Source organism: Indicator indicator, chromosome 11 (genome assembly GCF_027791375.1).
Source record: "Indicator indicator isolate 239-I01 chromosome 11, UM_Iind_1.1, whole genome shotgun sequence".
Classification (NCBI taxonomy): Eukaryota; Metazoa; Chordata; class Aves; order Piciformes; family Indicatoridae; genus Indicator; species Indicator indicator.
Window position 1 is genome coordinate 21054884 of NC_072020.1, and position 26233 is coordinate 21081116.

The 26233-nt window shown below is 38.3% G+C and overlaps 1 protein-coding gene across 1 annotated transcript in view; it reads left to right on the forward strand.

Moving 5' to 3' along the window:
- Window positions 1-26233, forward strand: part of PHF14 (PHD finger protein 14) — a 142635-nt gene that overhangs the window by 86493 nt on the left and 29909 nt on the right. The window lies entirely within an intron of this gene.

Genomic DNA, 26233 nt, shown 5'->3' on the forward strand with positions numbered 1-26233 from the left:
GCGCTTCTTTAGTACTGGCATTCTTTTCTGTCCTCACCATACATCTGAAGAGACACTTTCCAGTTAATTTTGGAAACTGGATTTATGAATGCATCCACTGCCTGAATGTTAAAATAGCAGAGTATTCTGAAAAGTGTTTGCCATTTTGTTGGCCATTACTATCACTGTCGTATTTCACGTGAATCTTTAACTAGTAAGGAAGCGACTCAGTATTTGGATGCATGGGCACACCACTATGCAGAGATGCTGTCCTGAGTTACCTGTTGGCATACTTGGATGCTTAAACTCTTTCATGGTGTTACTCTTAAGACTGGAAAATACAGGATGTTGAGAGAGAGCTTTAATTTGTTGGCTTGCTAGTGTCCCTCTCCAACTCCCAACAAAATATGGTATTCAGTTTCACCCCAGGGGGTTAATCAAATTGTTCTGTAAAGAGATACGAAGATAGACATCGGAAATTAACTGTCCACTACAGTTTGGACATCAAGCAATCTTTCCTGAATACCACTTACATGCAACAGACATTCCAAGAGTGAATTAAAATGGTTATTGAATTCCTGTCACCAGCTTAAACTGAAAGGGGTTCTTGATAATGTTAGTTAAAAATCTTCTGTCTCCTGTTTTCTTGGCTTCTTCTGAGTAAACAAAAAAAAAAAAAAAACCCAGGCTTTTGTAATTTCTAAATGTGTTTTGCAGGAGATTAGCACACAGTGTACCAGATAAAATTTGAAATATACTTTATCATGTAAATGAAGTATGATTCACTTCACTTAGTGCAGAGTGTGTATTAGTTTAAATGTACGTGTTGAAAAATACAATGTTCTGAAGAGTAAACAAAATTTCTCGTTAGAGTGATGATATATTTTGTGTTACCTTAGTGATTATGACACGTGGAAAAAATGCTCGTTATCGTGTCTAATTTTCTCATTCATAGAGATTTTTAATGAGCACATTTAAATAAAGTCTTTTGCACTTTCCAGCACAGGCAGTTTGAATTGTGTTTGAGTGAAAATGTAATGAATATGAAAGATACTGGAAAATTGTCTTATGGGGACTCCTTGTGGTTTTGTGTAGTCACTTTCCCATAGCTTTTCCTCAAGGCTGTGTGGAGAAATCTCTCTAAAGAAGCTGCATTGCTCTTTGTGTTTTAAAAAAGTAATTTTTTTTGTAGCTTGTTTTTGTTTTTCTGTGCTGCCTAACAAATTCAAACACCATGGTGTTGAGTTAAACTCCTTGCAGCCTCAGTGTGGGTGTACTTTTAAAAGGATTAGAGCTTTGTTTCTGTACTTTGTATCATTTTCCAATTCAATAATCTGTGTGGCTTTAGGATTCTATGTTACATGTCTGTGATTTTGTGCAGCTTTTCAGAGCCAGGAGGAGCTGATATGATACAGCATCTTCTACCCCTCACTAGTGGGGGAAGTCTCTCAAATGTGTGCTTAGAGCTCAGAAGAGGAAAACCATAGACAAAGTTGTGTTGTTTGCTGCACTCTGCCTGACCTGTGGATGAATTGCAAACCTGAGCTACCAGCAATTTCAATCTCTCAGTCAGTCACTAAATCCAATTTGTGGTGTGTCACAGTGAAGTTTCTCGCATGGATTATAGCAACAAAATGGGATTGAATTTCCAGCTTTGGCCAAGGAGAATATTGTTTCGTTTTCATTCCTTCAGCTTTGTTTATCTCTTTTGACCCAGTGTAAATCACTATTATAGTAGTATGCATTCTAAAATCTCCCAGTACTATCATCTGTAACAGTAGTAGATCCTGAAAACAACTGGTAGGTAAATTGCACTATTTTGGTGACAAGAGAGATTCTAATGCCTAGTGTATAATGGTTTAGTTAGTTTTTATTTCTAATTATGAATTTCAGTTTCAGTTGTTCAGGAAAAGTTGCATACTGCTGACAACAAAGAATGTAATTTTATTTTCAGATATTGCTAAGCACTTGCAGGTGTCAGCAGTACAAGGGATATAATTCAGCAGTAATAAACATGTGCTTTAAATTGTTATCTGTCACAAATGTTGGACATGCTGCTTCCAGTTTGATCATATTGGTCAGAGGACTCTCCAGCAATCGTGTCAGTTTTTCCACCAGCATAACATATTCCCACATTACCCTGCCTGTCAAATAATAGACAGACAGGGACTTTGCTGTAGGGCATGAGGGCAATAGCTTCTCTGCTGGTAATACTTGCTGTCACTTCTGTGGAATGGGTGATGCTCACTACTAAGGTCTGGCAAGCTCTCTCATCTCAAAAACATTGTAGATTTTGTTACATCTCATGAAAGCTGAAGTGAGCCTATAAGCTCTCCTTTTCTGTAACGTTATCTGTCTACCCTGTAAAAGGATTACAGTGTGCTCTCAGGACTGCCAAACCACTCCAAACCATACATTTCCTGGTAGTTTGAAATAGTGATATTCAGGATTAACACAGAAGCTCGTTTTAGTTGAATTTAATAAAAATAAAGCATAAACCAAATTATTCGATACTAAGATGTGGTAATATTCGGTAGGAATAAATGTGGCCTGACCATTCATTCATTATGTGCGATTAAGGGTCCAATTAAGAGGTCTCATTATTATTATTAGATGTGGATTCCTTTCTATTGCCTTCCATTTAAAAAATGCTGTTCAAAAGATTTCCTTCGATTTGAAAATTTTGCAAAGGACTAAAGCATTTTCCACATTTATCACGGTGGTCACAGGGGCTGTGCTAGTTAGCTTTGCATCTGCTCATCTCTGCATGCAATCTGTTTTGCAAAGCACTGCAGACCATACATGTCAGGTCATTATTTGAGTGCTGCAAGATCAGCTGCCTTATCTCTAGGCTTCTGTTTAGTTTGCTTTTATTTAATTTGTTTTACTCTATTGGTTTTTGTCTTTTTTTTTTTCCAGTGGAAATAAATTGTCAGTATATATGCATAGAATTCTCATCTAAGCCCCTCAGGAAATATTTTCTGGAACTACAGATATATGACACACCAATGCTGGCGTGCAATATCATTTTGTACACCTTTTGTGTTGGGAAGGAATCATGGATGATTTTGCTTATTAGCCAAGTAGAAGCATGTTTTTGGGGCGATATCTCACTTTCACATAGTGAATAAGCCAATGGAATTGGACACTGTAATACTAAGATATCGGATATAATATTTGAAGTAATATTTTAAACTTTAGGGAACTTCAAAAATAGAACATTTGTTCTAAAATTTCTTAGTTTGGTTATATAAAAAGAAAAAAAAAGAAAAAAAAATTCTATTTAACTCCAGTAGTCCATAAATTTTTATTATAGTAAAAAGTTGGTGGTTAAGAGCTATGAGGAGTGTAGAAGTTTCTCATCTGGTCATGATTTTTGCAGGTGATAACCTCATTATGGTTTATGGAATGTAACCTTTTTCATTATGCCCATTTTTTTCAAACTCAGGGAGTGTTTCCTCACACAAGTGTGTTAAAAAAATAAACAAGGAAACCAAAGAATCCTGAACTGAAGCTCTCAAAACTTAGGAAATACCAAAATTAAGATGCTGTGCAGTGAATTGTGTGGCTACGTGAATTTGCAGCCTTTAATTACTTCATGCTGTGATATTATTGTTTTTCTATACGACCTCTGCCTTTTCTGGTTTAGCTGTTGATGATCACTAAAAGGGATAGATTTGGGTTGAGCATTAGGAGAAGGTACTCTCTTGGTAAGGCATAAAAACTAAGGCAATGATTTCAGAAACACACAAAAAAAGAAGCTACCCTTATGTTTGAAGTAGTTTTCCCTTTATATCACTCCAGAGCTCCTGTAAGTGCTAGACAATTTAAGATTTTCAAATGTTTAGTAAATTTTCTCCTTATTTAACTGTTGCCGAGCTTGGATCCTTTGTCCCAACATGCAAAAATGCTGAATTCTCTGAGCTGCAGCAGGTGACAGTGTAAACAGTGTTTTGAAAGTACATCTCCACAATGATGCAGGCTGGGCTATTGCAAACGGAATAACTAATTTAAAAGAAATTTTAATTCTTGCTCTGCTTATGTCTTGGTTTCTATTTTGCTAAATGTCAATACTGCACCCTTATTTTAGATATTTTCCTTAGATTTGCACGAGTTGCTCTCTGGAGTTGTTTTTTCCTGTGCACTGACTGTAGGAGTGAGCCAAGACAGCTAGTTCAGATTAGCAGGGTTTGTAGTTTAGGTGGGATTCTCCTTGCTTGAGTAAACACTGAAGATGAATCAGCGTTGCATGGACAGACTAACTGAACATTTACTAAAGGTTTGGGAAATCTTTTTATATATGCAAAAAAACCCTATCTGAATGATGAGGTTGGCACACGGTGGTAATGTGTATGCATGCTCAATCATGTCTTATATATGTTTTATATAATATGTGGTTTTATCATCCAGTACAATGGGATTTTAAGTAGTTAGATTTAAAATAACATCTTTCAAAAAACAAACAGAAAAAATCCTTTAAGGTCTTTTATATTAATTCAAACTTGTTTGTCATGCACATGATGACAGAGTGTAAAGAAGCTGTGACTCTTAATTTAGTCAGCTTACATCATAAGAGACTGTCGCATCAGAGAAACTTCTTTTGAGGACAAAACATAGGAGCAAATGTGCTGCCACCACCATGGCAAGCAGCATTGCAGCTGAAAAATGATAAAAGAATACAGCTAGTAAATCTGCTTGCTGATACAGGCAGAACATGATATAACAGGGGGGAAAAAAAGAAGTTCAATTTTTGTGCAATATTTTTCAGCCTTAAGTTAGCAGTATATCAAAGAGGTTTACAGAATAACGGAGTATAGTGTGTAATTCAGTGACTGCATTTGTAAGGGTAGAATCTGTTTACACTTTTACTAGGGGTGGGTATTATGGTCTATTTTATTATGTGGTCATCAAGAATGATAGAGTTAAACATTTATCTATGTATTCATATAGAATCATAGAATGGTTTGGGTTGGAAGGGACTTGCAAAGGTCATCTCATCCAATCCTCCTGCAGTGAGCAGGGACATCCTCCATTGGATCAGGTTGCCCAGAGCCCTGTTGAACCTGCCATTGAATATTACCTTCCTGGGCAACCCGTTGCAGTGTTCCACCACCCTCACAGTAAAGAACTTCTTCCTAGCATCCAATCTAAATCTACTCTTCTCAAATTTCAAACCATTGCCTCTTGTCCTATCACTGCAGACCTTTGTAAAGAGTCCCTCTCCAATCTTCTTGTAGGCCCCCTTCAAGTGCTTGAAGGCTGCTATTAGGTCTCCTTGGAGCTCGCTCTTCTCCAGGCTGAACAACCTCAGCTCCCTCAGCCTGTCCTCGTAGCAGAGGTGCTCCAACCCCCTGGTCATTTTTGTGGCCTGTTGGCTGAGGAGAGGTCTTGATACTACATAAATCAAATTAGGACTTTGGGTTCTTGTGTGACTCAGGACAAAGATGGTTTTTATATTGCAACTGGAAAACGTGCTGTTTTGAAGTCATTGTTGTCTTCTAAGGTTTGTTAGGGGCAGTCAGCATTGGCACTGAAATGATTTCCTTAAAACTGTACAACAGAAAATTATCCAAATCTGTAAGGCTGTGTGAAGGCTTGACACAAGTTCTTACACCACTTATGCCCTGTTTTAAGAACTTCAGGAATGCCAAACCTTGGCAGAGAAATTAGTTTCACTATCAAGATGGTAAAAAAACCAAAGCATGAAATTGCAGTGTACAGTAATTCTTATCAGTTGGCTGAAATAGTGCCAGCTGTGTTGTAGTATTTGCTCCCTAGGTGTCATATTTAAAGAAATAAGTTGGCACAGCCTCTGTTTTTTTCTGGCAAACAGGTATAATGCATCTATGTAATGAATAATTCATACCATAAAATGTTCCAAAAATAATCATCCTTGAAATTAACTTAAGATGGGACTTGATTTGCAAATAGCAGATAAGCTTAGCGTAAAGTTAGTTGGTATTAAATCCCCAGATTAATCCAAATAATCAGATACACATAGCTGGCAGAAGATTCCCATAGAGCAGGTGGGAAGCTTAGGTTTTAATGAGAAATAAGGGTAAGTATTCTAAAATATTTCTGGAATTGATGCTTGTTTTAGGTTTTTTAGTTCTTCTCCACATGAAAGTCCGTTCTACCAGCACCCATGTTACTGGCAGCTAGACCCTCAGCATGGACTTGGAGTGCTTGTACTTCTTCTTAGGTGCAGCTAACTGACTTGCAATACTTGAAGGGATCCTACAGGAAGGCTGGAGAGGGAATTTTTCATAAAGGTGTCCAGCAATAGGACAAAAGGGAATGGTTTTAAGCTGAGGGAGAGTAGGTTTAGACTGGATCTTAGGAAGAAGTTCTTCAGTACGAGGGTGGTGAGACTCTGAAATAGGCTGCCCAGGGAGATTGTAGATGGGGGTGTTCAAGGCCAGGTTGGATGAGACTCTGAGAGGCCAAGTCTTGACAGGCATCCCTGCCCATGGCAGGGAGGTTAGAGTAGATGATCTCTAAGGTCCTTTCCAACATAAGCCGTTTTAAGATTCTATGATCAAAAAACATAGGAAAAAATGGACAATAGAGTACAGTATTGTCTTTCCCATAATGTCATCTGAAGAAGTCTCTTTTTAACTGGCTAGAAGCTTAACCAGCCAGAAATTTAAAGAAATTGGAACACAGGGATCTTCTTCTTAATGAGGTATTGTTGTTCCAAACTCAAAAGCAGATTTCTGATTTTGAAGAATAACACTAGGATAGATCAAAGAGTGTTAATTAAAATGTTTAAGAAATAAAGTACCAGTTAGGAGTGTGAACTGGAATGCAAATATTTTTCTTGAAGTAAGCTTTGTCAGAAAACAGCAGTTTTAATAATCCTAATAAGAATCTGTTTTCCCAATGGTGTATTCTTAGAAAATGAAGATTTAAACTATGCACAGCAGTTTTAAGTGAATGTTTTTGTCCAAAAAAGCCCTGTTTCAATGGTACTTGCTTCAGAAACTGTTTCTTTTCCAAGGTTCATTTTCTCCTTCCCCATGTTTTTTCTTTCCCAAGAGACTGAAGAAATCACTTGCTGCTTAACTTCATTCACTTTTTTTCATAAACAACCCAACAGCACAGAATTTTTTTCTAAAGCTGGAACTTCACACATTGGTATAAACTCTTTTTCTTAATAGGGAAGCAGTAGTAGTATCATTTGATGTTTTCTGTAGTGCTGAACATTGATGACAAAAAGAGACGAAAAAGGGTTTTGAATACTACTGTAAAGTGTGATTCCTTCTGCTGTCATTATACACATGCATCTTAGTCTACCTTTAAATGAAGCACATTATTTTTTCAAGAGGCTTTTTAGGTGATCCACAAATTATTCGTGAGGTAGTCCTGCTTTTCATAAGTTGTCTTGAGTTTTGCTTTTTTTGAGACTAAATATATGTGATTGAAGTAAAACCAAAGAAGGATGGCTGACATTAGAAGAAATATTCCTCACTTATTATCATTGTTTTTAAAATACCCACCCATGTCTAATTTCTATTGGAACATTCAAAGAGGTGCCTAGTCAGCAGACTGAAAAAAATGTAAATCTCAGACATAGCATAATGCCTGTTAATTTTTAATGCATCTAATCTGAATATACATAATGTAGTATTTAAATGTCTAAACCCCAAGTTTAGGTGTTGTTTAGAGTAACTGTTACCTGTTATAAGATAGTGGTTAAGAAAGCAAAACCTCTTCATGGACAACTGTTAGAAACACCACCCTACTCCTTACCTTCTTTAGGTCATGTTTCTAACAAAATCTGCTTAAGAACGTGCTTTATCTAGAAAATAGCTCTGCTGCTGAATTATGACTTACACTTCCTAAACCATGACAAAATGAATTTACAGCCTACACAGCCTGCTACTGTAGCACTGAATGGCAAAGAGGCTCTGCTGGGACCTATCTGCAATTGGGAAAAATCTGAAAAGCAGCTCACGTTGTGTGTGAAGTAAAGACACTAAACCTGGGTTTGTGCTAACACAGTGGGAGGGAATGAAAATTGAGAGCACTTTTTTTTTCAGCCCTGAGGAGCACCCTGCAACAGGAAGGTTTTATACTTCCTCTTTGGTATGCAGCTGTGCCTACTCTAAAAGCATGTGAGAAGGCTGAAAGAGGAGTAGTGTCTGGGAAGGACAAGGGAAATGCTTGCTCCTGAAAGAACTAGAGGCTTTCTCTTCCTTGCTTTTGAAAATCAATTTCTAGAGATTTATAATATTGAGCAGCATTGTGCCAGTGAATTTCATGTGCTGAGGATACCATATTCACAGTGTTGCCAGGGTTGGAAGGGACCTCAAGGATCATCTAGTTCCAACCCCTTTGCCATGGGCAGGAACACTTTCCACTAGATCAGGTTGCTCAGAGCCATGTCCAGCCTGGCCTTAAAAACACCCAGGGATGGGACTTCCACCACCTCTTTGGGCAACCTGTTCCAGTGTTTCACTACCCTTATGAAGAAGTTCTTCCTAATATCTAATCTAAATCTCCCTTCCTGTAGTTTGGATCCATTCCCCCTAGTCCTGTCACTCCCCAATGCCCTAAAAGTCCCTCACCAGCTTTCCTGTAGGCCCCCTTCAGATACTGGAAGGACACGATAAGGTCTCTTAGAAGCCTTATCATCTCCTAAATGAACAACCCCAACTCTCTCAGCCTGTCCTCACAGAAGAGGTGCTCCAGCCCTCTGATCATATTGAAATGTAAAAGACATGGAGATGGTAGTTGTAATCCAAGTTTTCTCTGTTTTATGTTTCTTCTAAGTGAAGTCACAAAAGGAAGATTGACGTGTCTGAAAGTCATCAAACTATAGCTGCCAAGGCATCATAACTTCCATCACTGATGCACATTCAGATCTACTTCATCAATTCAGTTGACTTCCAAGTTCTAGAGTTTCTAAAATAATGAGCCTTGTGAGTATTGCTAATTAGGGGCTTCATGCTGAGTGGAGTCATAAACATATTTACCAATAAATTGTAATTGACTATGATCTATTAACAACCCTATTGGAAAATTTGATTGTTGTTTACTTAATAGAACACATGTTCATTTTTGAGAGCATCCAAAAAAAAAAAGATGTGTGATTAAAGGCTTGTAACTGACTTGAATGTTTTTAACTTTTTGAGCCTTGTTTAAGTTTGTGGTTTAGATTACATAAGACTGCCAGGAGGGCAATATTAAAAATCATATTCATTGTGCTTAGCCTTCTAATTGGAGTATTCACGAAGAATTGAAGACTTTTGGAAGAGCAAAAGGTCTGTGCCTTGCAATGACATAAAGGGAATCCTCAGTGGTACAAAGGTATATCTAGAGTCTGGTGGCATCCCACTCTGATTTTGCAAAGTAGTGTTCTGTTTTTACCAACATCAATTTCTTTGCCTAGAAATAGAGTTCTTGCCTTCTGTTTTATATAGAATTAGAAGGCATGTAATTAAAGAAGAATTACGTATCTTAATTCCTCTCTAGTTCAAATTTATTATCCTGCAAATATTTTAGCACACCACCTGTAATTACCTGCTCACCTTTATTCTCATGGTTGATTTTATTTTAAAGTCTTTCAAAAAAATTCAGCAATATATGGTACTTTAAGTAATGTGGCACTCATCAGTGTAATTTACTAATGCTACCCAGGCAAAATCTAATCATGTTGAACCAGGAGAGAGAAAGGGGGGGGGGGGGGGAGAAACCCAAAAAAAGGGCCATTTTGTGAAGTGCTAAGCAAGTAATGACTTTCAGCAGAGAGAGAATTGGCTTTTCACCATCGTGTTAGATAGTGGTAGTGAGCTTTAGTCGCCATTCTCAAACAGAGATTCTCTTAGTGCCAGCCACATTTAATCACATTTTACAGAAGACAGCTGGGCACTGCTGATTTGTGCTGTGTCAGCCACTTTCTGTCCAAAGTAGTGTCTCATTGCTTGGATTTTAGCATTTCATAGCAGAAAAGTTCCCTCTTAAAAACTGCCTCAGCAAATATCTTGTGTGGGACTATAACTGTAAGAGCATTACAATCAGCACTACCAAGCAGCAACACAAATGTTACGTAGAATTTGCAGGTGGCTTTTGAAAACATTTTTTTCCAAAACCTTTAAAATGTATAGTGCATTGTTTAATTCTGATAGCAATTAAGTTTATCTTAGATTTTGTAGTAAATATGTCCTTGGTAACAGTTGGAAATTATTACCTGGTTCAGTGGTTTGAAACACGTCAGGGCATGTTCAAAAGGTCTTCAGTGTATTTCAGCTGTGTCAAACAGTACCAAAAAAATTCATGTATGGAAAGCCTTGGAATCTGTCTTCTAGTCAGTAATGTTAACCAAGACTGAAGGGCTGATGGCATTCTTTTCAATGTGGTATAAATAGCCAAAGAAAAGATGTGTCAAAAAGGAAACGGCAAGATAACTTGGTATTATGGAAGGTACACACAAGTGTACTTGGAGTGGGTTAATCATATCACCCATTTATTTTTTGAATTAGAAGGGTGTCAGCAGATTGTCACAGTCATTGACATAATGAATATTAAATGTATAACCCATCCTGTGCAATAAATAAGGATTACATATCGGGTACTGATATTTGCACATAGGTTGTGTAATGAACGAGTATGCAGCTTGTCCTACCATTTTCTTCTAGTGCCTGATATCTCCACTGCTTCTTATAGATTGAAAGTATTGCAGAAGGCAGAGGAACTTCAGAAGAAAATGATATTCTAAATACTCGCTGTTTTGGTTTTTTTTTAATTGCTGGTGGTAAGGAACCCTTTGAAGGTTGTTATGTCTCTATTCATGTAAGGACAGTTTCAAGAATCTTACTTTGAAAAGCTGACTGTGAGAAAATAAAAGTATTTGGAGATTTGGGAGATGTGATTTATTAATCTGTTACTATTTCTCTCATGGGAATGACCTATAGACCTGTTGATGTTTATGTGCTTTCTGGGTTCAGGACAGAGACTGAAAGGCTCCTTGCTATAGAATAGTAAAATATTCAGCAGACAATTTGTACCCTTTCTCAGGTACCAATACCCACCTGGATGCATTCCTGTGCAGACTACCCCAAGTGATCCTGCTTTGGCAAGGGGCTTGGACCCAATGATCTCTTGAGGTCCCTTCCAACCTCTAATATACTGTGCTACTGTGAATCCTTTTACCTGGTGATTCAGTCTCCCATGCAAAGCAGCTGCTTCAGCTAGAGACTAGTAAGATGACTTGTGCAATTCCTTGAGATTTTGAAATGTGATTTTGAACCCTCTTAAGGAAAAAAAAAGAAGAGGGGAGTGAACCAGGACTTTTGGATTTTTCCTATGGTGCTTGAATGTGTTCACCAATTCATTTTGGATGGCAATCAAACCATTGTCTAAAAGTAAGGCATTGAGTGTGTCTGGGCTTTGGAGGTTGGTTGGTTTGCTTTTACAGTTGAAGAAAGGGGGAGAGTGAGTGCATAGACTCTGAAGAACTTTCAGTGTAGTAAATCTCAGGCTGTTGATAATCCAGGGTAATACTACTGAATTTTGAATAAAGCTGGTGTTTAAAAGACCTTGTTATTTTGACTACTTCCTGTTGATCAACTTAAATGAATCAATGTTCTGTTACACTCATTTTCATGGATCTTAATCTGAGGTATCTTACCTGTGTGTTTATCTCAGCATTTTGTTTAAGATCAGGAATGCATTTTTGCAAGGAATCACCCAGTTGTCACCTACTGCCACCCTTTGGTTCACGTAATGGAGTGGTCTCAAGACAAACCAGATTCCTGTCAAGGGACGCTAAAGCTGAGAATGTATTCTGATTGGTAATGGGCCTGCTGTCTCTGTGGCCAAAGCAGTCACACCTTTGAAATGTGTAGCACATCTGGCTGATCCTCAAAACTGACTGAATTGCTCTACAGAATTGTCCCCATGGCACCACAGTATTTACTGGCATGAAGTGACTATTAAAACCACTCTTAAATTTGCTGTATCACAGCTAGACTTGTGGTTTAGTTTCATTGACCACAAAAGTGATTCCATGCTTATTTTGGTAAGAGAAGTTGTGGAATTCACATATCAGTAATCTCAGGGTTGAAAGCCTAAAAATTGATATGTGGGTATATATTGCTAGGTGTTAAATGTTATCATTTGTCTGTTCATACAAGCACTTTATGCATATGTTTTCCAATGAAAGAATCTAGTTTACAATGTTACTAAGCAACTGTATGTAAGAGTAAGGGCTTGATGTGTGTTTTCCACTACAGATTTTCTCCAGTAGATGCAATCTTTAATTAAAAAAAAACCAAGGCAAAATATTTGTGCCTCCTACAACAAGACAGTGAAGTCAACATTTTGAGTACATTTAGCCTCATCATTCCATGTATCATTTATAGTGCTATTCATTCATGAAGAGTGAGGAATTTCCAAGACTTTTTAGGGTACTTTAACACAGCAGCACAAGTTGTGACTTCCAGATGCTGTGGATTCAGCAAAAGATGACTGATTAATGTTACATCTTAAATTGTGTCAACTGGAGTGGTCATTCCCTCCTTAGTAAGCAGCCCATTGTCAGTTTAGCTCAGTTGGACAGAATTAAAATATCCCTTTGCTTTAGCTGGCTACTTTATATTAACAGTATTTATTTCTTAATATATTGGTAGTAATGTATCCCTATTTAGTAGTATAAAGTTGAATGGAAATATTCATTAATTACTTCAGGGGCACTGACAAAATAGTGGTGTTTCTACCATTTCTTTGACAAATCCTTAAAGGATGTCCAAAACACTTTTTAATTAGACACATTCAGATGTTAGGTAGATCTGAAAAGGTGGATATAAGACACATTTTTATAGAAAGCTTTAGAATAAATAGATTAATTTTTAATAAAAATATTTTTATAGCTTTGAATTAGTGTTTTATTTTTCTGCTTTATCAGTTGGAAATGATGGTACTTCTTAAGAAGAGAGGGAGAGAGAAAAAAAATAGGGTGGGTAAAAATAATAGGACTGCAAGAAGGGTGCTTGGCATAGAAATATGAGGACACACACATTCATAAGAATGAGAAAATTCCACTTAGGAAAAAAACACAGAAAACCTTATGGCAAGAATGAGATGCATCAAGAAATAGGGCTGTGGCAAAACAGAAAGAAGAATGTAGAGTACACACAAAAGAGCCTTCCCCCAGAACAGGGTAAAGTGTCTATAGAAAAACTCTGAAGCACAGACAGAAAAGGAAAGTTTAGGGACCAATAAAACTTGTGTAATAAACTCAGACTGCAAAAAATTATGTACTGTGCAATCCCTTTATTTCATCTTGTTACTGGAAAAAGCATTCTGGAAGTGGAGAGAGAGTTTTGATTTAATAAGTAGCCTTTGACAATTTTATGATGCTTTTGGTGATCACACATTTTAATATCTCTCTGTTTTGCATGATGTTGGGAAAATCTGGACTTCAAGGAGCTGAAAAGCAAGAATCAATGCTGATGAAGATGTAAGGAGCTAAATAAATATTGCTTAAAGGACTTCTCAAAGGGAAAAAAAAAGAGAAAGAAAAAAAAACACTTTATGAATGTGCTGACCCTGTCTTGAGAATTAAGTTAGATGGTACAATTTAAAGCTTTGTTCCAACATCTGACAGACACACTCTGCATGCTGATGCACAGTATCTGAAGATTGTGTGCTTGAAAGAAAGCCTTTTCTGAGCTACATTCTATTTTTGTTAGAATAAAGCAGCTGCTTTTTGGAGCAGAGATCTTCTGAAGTGCTCAATCTTCTAGTTCAAATTAAGTGTTAGTGATGTACTGTGAGTAAATTTTGTGTGTACTTTTTCCCAAGCTGCTGAAGTGCAGGAAAGGAAACTACTTCGACCGTAAATTGTGCAAATCTGCAGCTTGACCCTGAGAAGTCAAGTAAGTTTGCCCTGTACCTTACTCCCAAGCTGACACTGCCTCAGCAGTCCAAGAGCATGAAAAGTTTGGGGCAATTTAACTACTATTTGAACAGAAATACAAATGGGCTAAAACTATATAACAAGGCCAAGCACTGTGTGCTGCACTTGGGTCACAACACCCTCATGCAATGCTCCAGGCTTGGGGCAGAGTGGCTGGAAAGATGCCTGGCAGAAAAGGACCTGGTGGTGCTGGTTGATAGCCATCTGACCATGAGCCAGCAGTGTGCTCAGGTGGCCAAGAAGTCTGATGCCAGCCTAGCCTGGATGAGGAATAGTGTGACTAGCAGGAGTAGGGTAAAGATGGTACCCCTGTACTCGGCACTGGTGAGGCCATGCCTTGAGTATTGGGTTCAGGTTTGGGCCACTTAATACAAGAAAGACATTGAGGTGCTGGAGCATGTCCAGTGAAGGGCAATGAAGCTGGTGAAGGGTCTAGAGAAAAGATCTTGTGAGGAACAGCTGAGGGAACTGAAGTTGTTTGGTCTGAAGAAGGCTGAGGGGAGACCTTCTCACTCTCTAAAACATCCAGAAAGGAGGTTGCAGTAGGGTGAGGATCAGCCTCTCCTCCCAATATTGAGAGGGAACAGCCTCAAGTTGCACCAGAGGAGATTTAAATTGGATATTAGGAAAAATTTCTTTCCTGAAAGAATGGTCAGGCTTTGGAACATTTTGCCAGGGAGGTGGTGGAGTCACCATCTCTGAAGGTTGTGAAAAAACATGTTGACGTGGCACTTTGGGACATGGTTTAGAGGGCATGGTGGTGTTGGGTTGATGGTTGGACTTCGTGATCATAGAGGTCTTTTCCAACCTTAATGATTCTGTGATTCCGTCTTTTAGAGAGACTGTGCAAATGGTTTGCTGTGGTCTGCCCTGGTCACTTCTGAAGGGGAAAAACATTGCTTAAGGAAATAACTGCAACCTCAAATGTAGCCTTGTACTGGAGCAATTGTATTGCAGCACTGCCTTCCACAGTTACTACAGCTTTGTACATTTGTAGCTTTGTACATTTGTTTAGAAGATCTTGGTTTAAATGATAGCTGTAAAGTGCCTGCATCACTCTCTAAATATGTCCAAGTCAACAATTGCAGTGTTGTGCAGCACACCTGCAGCTGCAGAGTAAACCCCACACTTGCTGGGGTCATAAATGCTTGTGATGTGTTTGAAAATTTGTTCTGTAACTTTTAGGTTGTTTGCTTAAGTTTTTTTTAGACAGAGGGGAAAAAATGATTCAGAGACATTAGAGCTGTACAAAATGGTCATAGGTCAGGTGAAATATCCTGATCCAGCAGTAGTAAATTCTGTGTGTATTCTCTTAAAGAGCTTTCAGAACTCCATAAAATAACTTTTAAAACTCAGTAAAATATAAAATCAAGACAAAAATGACTTTGTAGTATGTGCCTGTAACCTAAGTCATAATAAGAAAAAAATAGAAAAACAATGCATAGGAAGAAATTCTTTACAATGAGGGTGGATGAGCACTGGAACAGGTTGCCCAGAGAGGTGGTTGAGGCCCCATCCATGGAGCTATTCAAGGTGAGGCTTGACAGGGCTCTGGGCAACCTGATCTAGTTGAAGATGTCCCTGCTCACTGCAGGGGGGTTGGACTAGATGGCCTTTGGAGGTCTCTTCCAACCCAGGTGATTCTATGATTTCTGTGATAAGAAAGCTGCGTGTACAGGAGAAGGGAATAGCATTGAGTTACTGATAGGCAGTGGTAATAGCATAGTACAACAGTCTGGCCACTATAATTAATATACTGCAAAGTATTTTTATATTCATATAAAATCTTTTGCTCTGGTGCACCAGATAATTACCAAATTATGCAAGACATAAGTGATTTAGCACAAAATGGATGGATGCTGACACTTCTTCCCTTTATTGACATAATCCTAAAAATTTCTGGTGATCATGTTCATGCAAAAATTTTTGCCAGTAGTTGGGGCTGTATTGTACTTGTGTGATCAATGGCTTTAATCCATGATAGTAACAGGAAAGTTGTGCTCCTTTGCATTATGCATATGAGATGAGTGTGGTGAAGCTGTATTGTGAAATTTGATTCCAGTTTTTGTATCCTAATATGTCTACTACAGTGTTTTAAGAGTTGGTATTGAATATATTTCAGAGAATTCTGGGGTCACAAAAAGGTAGCTAAAAGAACAGCTTTGGAATGTTAGGAAATTATGAATGATGAGAAAGTTAAAAAGGAAATTCAATGATCTAGGAGAGTTTGTTTCAAAAAGGTGGAGAATTCAGTCCAGTGAGAGGTAGGATTAGTACACTGACTGATGGAAATGTAAAAAATATGTGAGTTAGAAAGGAGAAAGTTTCATAAGTCAGTGAATGAGAATGCCTTCAACTGGTAAAATGTTGTGCTGTTTGCTGGTTTTATTTGCATGTGATATAGTTGAATGAATTAATATGAAAAACATTGGTTTGAGTGCTTTTTCTAGATTTAAATACATGTAAATTACTAATTTTTCCATTTAAAAAAGGATCCAAACACATGACCCTGTTTCCTTTCATGCTTTGTTCAAACACTTTGAGTAAAATCTTAGCAATAGTAGCATCCTTACTTTAAAACAACTGTGAAAGTGGGAATTCACCCTTTGACACTTGTAAATGTAGGTAGATTTGAAAGATACAGGCTTGCTTTGTCAATCTTGTAGCTTACTGAGTGATAGAGGAATAATAAAATGAAACAGATGGGTATTTATTGAAGCTTTTTGTAACTTTATTAGTTCCTTCACATTCACATTGTGTTTGAAAGAAAAATAGTGTGAGGCTAAAGAATGTAATTAAGTTTCTATATTTAGAAAATACAGAATTTGATCAAGGGTTTTTGGTTCTCTCTTTAAAAGCAGGCAGAGGTTTTAGAGCTCTGTTAAGGTTTATTACTTGAATCGAGGTAGTTTCAGCGTCAGCTGAGAATGAGACCCTGTTGTGTTAACAGTGTATAAACATAGAAGCTGTTGTCCCCTTCTCAAAAGAGAGAAAAAATAGCCAAGGGCAGAAGAACAGTGTTGGCTCTGTGTCTGGCAGTGCAGGAGGTCAGCACATGTGCATTAAAGGTTGCATTTGTAATTTTCTTTCTTGGGAGAGGGGAGAGGAAGACTGGAGATTGTCAGACGTTAAATAAAATCAGCATACAGAGAGTGACAAAGGCAGAATAGACAGAAGAAGGGAAATTTTACTGCTGTGGAGCGTGACTTTAAAGTGTAAAGCCTGTGTTCTTACCTCATTAACTGATGCAGTGTAAATCCTAGGGATGACAATGTGATTGATCTCACATGTAAGTAGATTGAGATAAACTCCGTGTTTCTCCTGGAGGTTTGCTTTGTCCACCTGTGAAGTGTCAAGAACTAGGAGACAGCTTCTCTTCACTAGATTATACCAAATTCTGGCTGAGATTTCATTAATGGTTTCGGAGCATGTCCCAGGGGTGTAGGGCAGAGTAAGGGCAGAAAGGAGTGATGGGGAGATGCTGTGCTGTCTGGGCTAGAGAGGCACCTTCATTCTGACCCAGAAAAGCTTTTGCTGTGCAGCACTGAAAATGGTACTCTGAGAGGCTACAAGCACTTTAACACTTCAATAGAAATGTGCTAATTTCTTCCCACAGTCCTTCAGCCTTAAGAAGCTGGCTTCATGTTTCAGAAAGGGCTCTTTTTTTCTTTTTTTCTGTTTTTTTTTCCTTTTGTAAGTCTGAAGAGGGACAAAAAATATTTCTACTTTGCTACTGCTAAAGTCTTTGTTAGTAACTTTGGTTTCCAATTCATTACTGCAGTCATGTTTTCAGAGCCTGGTGTGAGAGATAAACCCTTTGCAAATGAAGACAGCATCCATTTTCTTTCTTCCTCAGGCCACACAGAATTGATTGGGGTAATAAAATGACAGTACCATGTAATGTACTGACAGCTCTTTAATTTGGAAACTAGTTCCAGGCTGATTCAAAACTTGTTTAAAGCTAATTTATGGCTTGTGTAATTTTCAACTGGACCCAGGTAAAGGATGATAGATGAAAACTGATGCAGAGTTAACATGATATATTCAAACCTGTCAGCTTGAAATCATCTATAAAGGGTTTGTGGGTTGATTAATTTCAATTTCTTTTTTAGTTTTGTTTTGTTGTGCTTTGTAGCAATGGTGGAAAAAGTAGTGGATGCTTGACTGGTCTTATATACAATTGTAAGACACTATTTTCCCCTCATCTTGTTTCAAATTCAACTTCTTAAGCTTTTTAGCAAAGTATTTTATCCATACTTTATATATCTATATCTATATTTATATATATATATATATATCAGTTCTCCATTTTCTTCAAAGTCAGAAGCTGTATGGAGTTTCTGTTTTGTATGAGTCAACATCTGTGCTGACAGCAACATAGATTAGTAAACAATTACAGTATTTGGTTACCATAATGTTCACTGTGAACATTCCCTATGAATATACCTCTCTGTATATCACATCTGTATCATATTGACATATACAATACATATCTGTATACTGTGTATTGATCTTGTATTTAATGGTGTGGGTTTTAAAAAATAAAAATAGTCAAGTCCTCAAGCCACAGCATCAGCAGAGCATAAAATGTAAATATTGCCCTTGAAAATCTCTCACTTTTATGTAGCTCACATATATGTCCACATCTGGTCTGTAAGCACTGTTGATGTTTCAGCATACTGTGTCAGTGATACTTCTGCACAGAAAAGAACAAAACTAAAATTACACTTTTTGCTTCTGTTACAGTAGATGCAAATAGCAAATATGCCAAATGGGATGAAGGGGAAAACAGAACTGAATGCTTTGAGGGAGCTGCTGCACTTGGATGCACCTTTGATTTCTCACCTCCTACCAGTCACCTTTGATCTCGGCTGACCTGAATTTAAAAAAATAGTAATTCCTGGAGGTCCAAGATTCAGAATTTAACCAGCTATACTTCTGTGTCTGCTGACAAGAACATTCTAACTGGTGCCAAGACTAGCAAGCAAGTTCCATCCCAGGACTAGAATATCCAATGTGTTATGTATTTATGTGTAATTCAAATGACTTGTTGTTCTGGCAGAACGGTGGTTGTGGCGTCTTAAACTGCATGAACATGTAGGTTTTATGGAAAGAGACATAATTCAAGGCAGGGTTGTCTTTCTTGCATAAACATGTCTACACGTTTCATGTTTCCACCTCAAGGACTCATAAGTCCAAGAAGGATTGTCTTCTGAGGAGCCTTGATAAAAATCATCATTTTACAAGGAAAATGTGGTTACTGAGCATTCTGAATTAATTTGTTTATGGTACATTTATATTTTGATAAAGAATTCCTGTGTTTTCAGGAACTCAAAAGTACTTCTTAGTAGTGGTTTTCCCACCTGATTTATTAATTAATATAATTAAATATTGTGATGCATTAGAAAATCATGTCTTGATATGTCCAACTTGAAAATGCAGGTGTGTGAGCTTTCATATGCAGGCTGGAAAACAGTCATAGTTTAATGAAATAGGCACTAAAAGAAACATGCCACATGACTTACTATGTAGGTTACATCTCCATGAACAGTCATGTCTATCAGTGCTACAGTTGAGGCTCATAGAGGAATGAGTGCCATTGGCATGGTTGTCATCATACAAGGCTTGAAAAAAGTAAGAGATGACCTTTTGCAGTCACTCCAGTGTATCATCATATAAATAATAATTAGGAAGGATGGGAAAATAATTTTAATTATTTGTGGAAAACTTTTTTCTTTTTAACACTTCTTAACTCCTTTTAACATTTTAACACAATGTTGTTTCAGAACAGAGATAGAGTTTATTTCACTTCTTACAAAAATAAACAATGCTAATCCTTTTTCAGGTTGTTTTATTTCATAGCATCATAGAATGTTAGAGGTTGGAACTGACCTCCAGAGATCATTGGGTCTGACTCCCCTACCAAAGCTGAGTACTAGTCAAGCTACCAGGATTTGTTGCCAGAACTCTTACTCGTTTGACCCTGTACTTACCCACCACTCACATCATTCTCCTTCAGAAACTTCAGTTACAAAGCCTGGACAAGCACCCTCTGCACTGGGTAAAAAACTGCCTGTCTGGCCAGGCTCAAAGAGTGGTGGTGAATGGAGTTAAATCTGGCTGGTGCCCAGTCACTGGTGGTGTCCCCCAGGGTTCAGTACTGGGGCCTGTCCTGTTTAATATCTTCATTAAAGATCTGGATGAGGGGATTGAGTGCACTGCCAGTAAGTTTGCAGATGACACCAAGCAGGGTGGCTGTGTCAATCTGCTAGAGGGTAAGGAAGTTTTACAGCAGGATCTGGACAGGTTAGATCAATGGGGCAAGGCTAATTGTATGAAGTTCAACAAGGCCAAGTGCCAGGTCCTCCATGTGGGTCACAATAACCCCATGGTAAGCTACAGACCTGGGGATGTGTGGTTGGAAAGCTGCGACTTGGGAGAGGGACCTGGAGGTATTGGTTGATAATTGATTCTGTGACTGAATGTGAGTCAGCAGTGTGCCCAGGTGGCCAAGAGAGCCACTGGCATCTTGGCTTGTATTAGAAACACAGTGGCCAGCAGGAACAGGATGGTGATCATCCTCCTGTACTGAGCACTGGTGAGGCCACATCTTGAGTATTGTGCCTGGTTCTGGGCCCCTTGCAACAAGAGGGACATTGAGCTGCTAGAATGTGTCTGGAGAAGGACAACGAGGCTTGTGAAGGGTCTGGAGCACAGGAGCCTGGCCTGTGTCAGGAGTAGGGTGGCCAGAAGGAGTAGGGAAGTGATATAGCCCTTGTACTTAGCCCTGGTGAGGCCACACCTTGAGTACTGGGTTCAGGTTTAGGCTACATCCTACAAGAAAGACATTGGGGTGCTGGAGCAAGTCCTGTGAAGGACAAGGAATCTGGTGAATGGTCTGGAGAACGGGTCTAGTGAGGAGCAGTGAGGGAGCTGGGGTTGTTCAGTCTGGAGAAGAGGAGGCTGAGGGGAGACCTCATCGCTCTCTACAACTACCTGAAGGGAGGCTGGAGTGAGGAGGGGTCCAGCCTCTTCTTGGTGTCAAGCAACAGGACTAGAGGAAGTAGTTACAAGTTGCACCAGCAGAGGTTTAGGCTGGATATTAGTAAATATTTCTTCTCTGAAAGGGTTCTCAAACACTGCCCAGGGCAGTGGTGGGGTCACCATCCTGGAGTTGTTCAAGAGGCATGTGCACCTGGTGCTTGGGGATATGGTTTAGTGTTGACCCTTCAGTGCTGGGTCAAGGATTGGATTGGATGATCTTTGAGGTCTCTTCAAGCCAGATATATTCTGTGATTCTGAGAAGAAGCTTTGTGAAAATTCTGACTTGCACCTTGCAGCATTTTTATTGTTGTACCTTGCATGAAAGGATCTCGGTCCACGTACTGAATATTTTTATTTCTGAAAGCTGTACTTCAGAGCAACATAGATTGCCTTTCTTACATATGCTCAGGCTCTATACAGTTTTCCTAAGAAGTGACAGCAGTGTGAAAAGAGATAATAAAACCAGTGTAATTGGAAAAGGAAACACATTTTCTCTGCTTCGTTTCTGAATAATAAAATGAATTTGATTTCCAGCCACCTCCTTAAAAATAGAAGTTTTATATTAGCTAGCTGATTCTTAAGGAAACTATTGAGAAGGATGACCAAGCTACTTGGAAAGAAGATATTTGAGACTGGATGGGGGAAGAACGTTTTTGATGTGCTGGCCTTCTTGAGGCAGGAAGAATGAAACAGGGATGTGCATTTACGAAATTGCAGCTGCTCAGACTATTTTTGAAAACCATCAGGTTTTTACTGTCAAAAGTTTTAAGTTATAAGAAATATTGCCACCATTACCTGGCCACAGGTGATAGCAACATAAAAAAAAAAGTTTGTCCACACATGAAAGATAGACAGAATTCAAGGAGAGAAATCACTGAACCGAAGAATTCAGACAAGTACATAATTTTCTTCCAGTAGATGTGGTTGTTACTTTTGGTTTTGTAAGTAGTGCAGAAGAGCTTCTGAAAGCATATTGAGCTGATAAATTGCATGGTGGTGATTTAGCTTCCCAGTTCTCAAGGAGAAAACAAAATAGTTCTTTTCAGTGCTAAGAGTCAGTTCATGCCTAATTGGGTCAGCAAGAAGAGTCGTTATAGTTTGCTGGCAATCAAACTGAGGAGGGCTCTAAGCGAGGATGTTTGCCTGTGCAAGTCCAGATCTGCTGGGAAAAACAGTAAGCTGTCAGGTTGAAGACCATGCCAAGTTTATTTTGATGACATACAGAACACGGGTCTTTTGTACCCTGAGTAGAGGAAAATCACTTTCATTAGCAGAATGCTAGAGATATTTCTCTTTATAGTTCACTGTGTTTAGCCATGGTGTTTTGAGGAGCTGAGAGAGCTGAAAACTTGTGTTTTATTATTCCTGTTAGGGAATTATTTGGGATGGCAGCTCTACCTAGGTATTCAGCTTTTCCTTTTGTTCCACAGGGCCCATGAAACAGTTGAGTGCAATTGCAGTTTGGCTTCACCATTAATATTTTAATTGATGGTATTCTTTAGTCTTCACAGAAAGCTGATTTTTCTAAAATGTCTTTCACACACCAAACCTAAAATCTATTTTGGTAAGCCACAGAATAGGCCAGAATATGTTTTGGGTTTTTTGTTTCCTAAGTCACAGAGAGGTCATGCAACCAGAAAGGCAAAAAAAGCTTTATTTGATATGTTTAAGTTCAGAATCTATTTTAAAGAGTTTCACCTGAAAAGATGTATGGAATAGAGATATTAGTGTATTCCTTATCCAGGCCCAAAGAGATTTGTCCAACTTTCTATGCCTCAGCTTTTTCCCTTCCAACAAACATCCATTGGGCTAAACTGCAAATGCTGAATACTAGCATTATGAAATTTTAATTTACTTTTTTGAGGTTGTGATGATGAAAAACTTAATAATGAGCCTTGCAGCTTGCAGTTTCCAGAAGTATAGTCTTGATTACCTTGCGATTAATGACTGTAGAGAGAAAGTGATACATCAAAAGCGCATATCCTGCTTGCTAAAATGATGACATCTAAAATATCTTCTGTAATGAGGATTGCAACAAGCAAAATAGAGATAGTACCAATTCATGGATTATTTTTTTTTCCTCTGTAGTAAAATATCTCAATCTATGCAGCTATCAAAACCACTGTGGGAAGCAGAGAAGGTATTAAAGTTTTTTTTTTTCTTTTGACTGATCTAGTCGTGTTGCATTGCCAAATCAAGGTAATGTGGAAAATAGAATGCAAACTACTTAAGAATTTTAATTTTATTTATCTTAGTGTAGTGTTAAAGTTACTCATAGCCAACTCTAATAACTGTAATGAGTTGTGTGCTATATTAGTTTGCAGAGATTAGTAAAATACATTTGGGCAGGGGGTGGGTGGGGTGGGGGTGTTATCCTAGCATGGTCTCAGCTGTTTTGCAAAACCCTTTGCCTTGAGTAAGGGGATGGAAGGTAATATTCCCTTCCTTGCAGTTCAGGAGCAGGGGTAGGTATGAGCAAGACCAGTGTGCTTATTCAGAACTTTGCAATTCTGAAATGCTGTATAGCTATTTAATAATTCTTATAATACTCTTGTGAATAAAGCATTACCATTTTAAGAGAAAATATATTTTGCCTCTGGGATAAAAGAAATTGCCCATAGTAAAATAGCGGAGTTTGAGACCTCAAGTATTTTCCATTTCTCTCTCTGTGCTTAGAGCACAGTTCCTCTGAAAAGTCTCATTTTCTTGGCGTGGCACATCAACACGCTGCTGAGGGGTCTATTTGTCTCTGTTGCCCTCAGGACTCCGAGCCGTCAAATGAGGTGGTCTCAGAGGCCCCAGGTAATGTGGTACCCTCTACCTCAAGAAGTAGCTCTGAAGAGCTGGTATCGGTGGCACAGAAACGTCCAGAAGAGGTAGGACATTCTGTGTCTGTTCTTTTCCAAGATTCATTGTTGGGAGATACACATTTGCCTGTTTTTCATGCCTAGTGATGTTTTACTCATAGCAGAGACTTTTTAAAGCTAAAACTCAAGCTTACCCTTTCATACCAACAACATGCAAGACCAAGGTAAATCTCAGGGCCTTAATCAGCAGTACCTATAAGCCAAATATCTTCGATCTGCTATCGTTTTAATACCACTTCTTATTGTCAGTGATTGGGAAAATATTTTTTCTTGTTCCTGTCTTTCATACCAATACAGAAACAGGAGTCCCATTAGATTCTGGCAAATTGAACTTTATGACACTAGAGTCAGAAATCGAATCTGTGCATAGGTATACAGGTAGATGAAAAGCGTTGCTATCCTTCACTAAATTAAAATACAGCTGGCTGCTGGGGTGTGCAAAGTAAAGACCTTCACTTATGTCATGCCTTTTTTTGTGTGTGTGTGCCCTTGTTTTCAAAAAAATTGTACTAAATGCTAATGATGTAGTATGGCCATCAGGCCGTAATCCCTGTTGTTAGGAGAAAAGGTGCTAACTTATAAGGTAGTTCCATAATGTAGCCAATGACATGTTTTTTTTTTTCTGTCCTTGCAGTGCATACTTGTCACAGTACACCATAGGTGCAGGAGAGGTTATCTGCAGAATTCAAACTTAAAACTTCATTCTGCAGTGGTAATCATCCTTTCCAAGAGCTATTATTATCCTGAAATTAACCCTTCCTGTGAGAAGGAAGTCCTTCATTTGCAGTAGCCTTAGCATTATAAATTTTGACTTCTTCAACAGGTTAGTTACAATTATTAAAGATACTCCAAGTATCAGGAAAGACTAAGACTAGTCTTTCCTATTTTTTTTCTGAGATTTCTTTTGACTCTTATTTTCCCAGTGAAGGAGAGTGCAAAATACCAGCCACTGGAAATAGAGAGATGCTTATTAGTTCTTTAGTGAAGCCTTTACATAATTACCAAACACCTTCTTGAGTTTCTCCTTTCCTCTGGTAGTCTTGTCACTTTGAAGAAGAGGGAAGTCCATGGTACAGGGCCAGGAGAATTCTTAAGATCGGTCTTATAGATTAAGACCAAATATGTATTTCACTTATTTTGAAGTATCACCACATATTCCATGTCAGGTTATCACATCTAAGCAGTCCTGAGGATAGAGTAACACAATCTTCTAGCAATGCTTCTGCATGTATTCTTGAGTAGCAGTAATAGCAAGACCTCTAGTCTATGGAGGACCATGAGTTCTGCCTCTTAAATCTCAGCTTTTCCAGCTTATCTCCCTCCATTGGAGAGATTAAAATTGAGAGCACAGATGATATTTAAAAGTAAAAGTAAAGGAAAAGTGCTGCAGACAAAGGAATGAAATATGTTTGGTGAAAGGTGACCGCGAGGAAGATGGTGTAGAGTATCTGCCTTTGTGGAATAAAACCACCTACACTGGAGGGGAAAAGGAAATTTCAGAGAATTGAAATAACTTTTGCATTTTACTGGATACCTCAATAATAGAACTGGTTTTTCTCCAATTGTATTTACTGCAATTTTTATCAAATCAAAGAGAGGTGAGTCAGAAAGAGTTTTGTGGTCGAATTTGGAGGGAACCTTGAGAGGGGAGTACCAGTGCATTGAACATCCAAATTCAGAAACCACCGTAAAACAACCCAGCTAAGTTACATATGGATAAGTCAACATGGTAAATAAACATTTGTGAGCTACACCCTAAAAACCAGGTCTTTAACAACAGCAACCAGAAAAGGACTTGCAGAGCTTTACTTTAACTTTTTTATTTCTAATTTTATTTGAAGTCTCCTGGTAGATCACTTCTTTATATTCTTTCAGTATCTGCTTATTGAGTTAATATTTAGAATATATAACTGTAGCTGCTAACTGATTCATTATTTGTGTAGTAATTTAGGTATCATCTGAATTCTGCCCATCAGTGCTGGTGAGAAGGTAGTTGTTAAGAAAAGCTCAAATGCAGCCATGGAAAAGGGAAACAGGATAAGGGTTTAAATAAGATAAAATGGCTAACAAACTAAGGATTTCAGGAGGTTGAAGAGAGTTGAGAATGATGTGGAAATGATGTTCAAACAGAGTCTTGGACTTGCAAATGTGAGAAGAGAGCAATCTCTAATAGGAGAAAATAAGGAAAAACCCCATGAGTTGCCACTTTAATTTGTATAAGCTGTATTTTTTTCCTGCTTACAATTTCCTTTCCTCTTAGCTAGGTCAGCCTTAATCTAGCACTCAGTTACTCATGTCATCAGTTTTAACTTTGTAGGATGTCATCTGATCACTCAGATGAGGCTTTCTTTTGCTTGTTCAGTCAATGGTTGAATTTTGAGTTCTACTCAACAGGAGGGGCAGGATGGCATTTGCTCCTTTT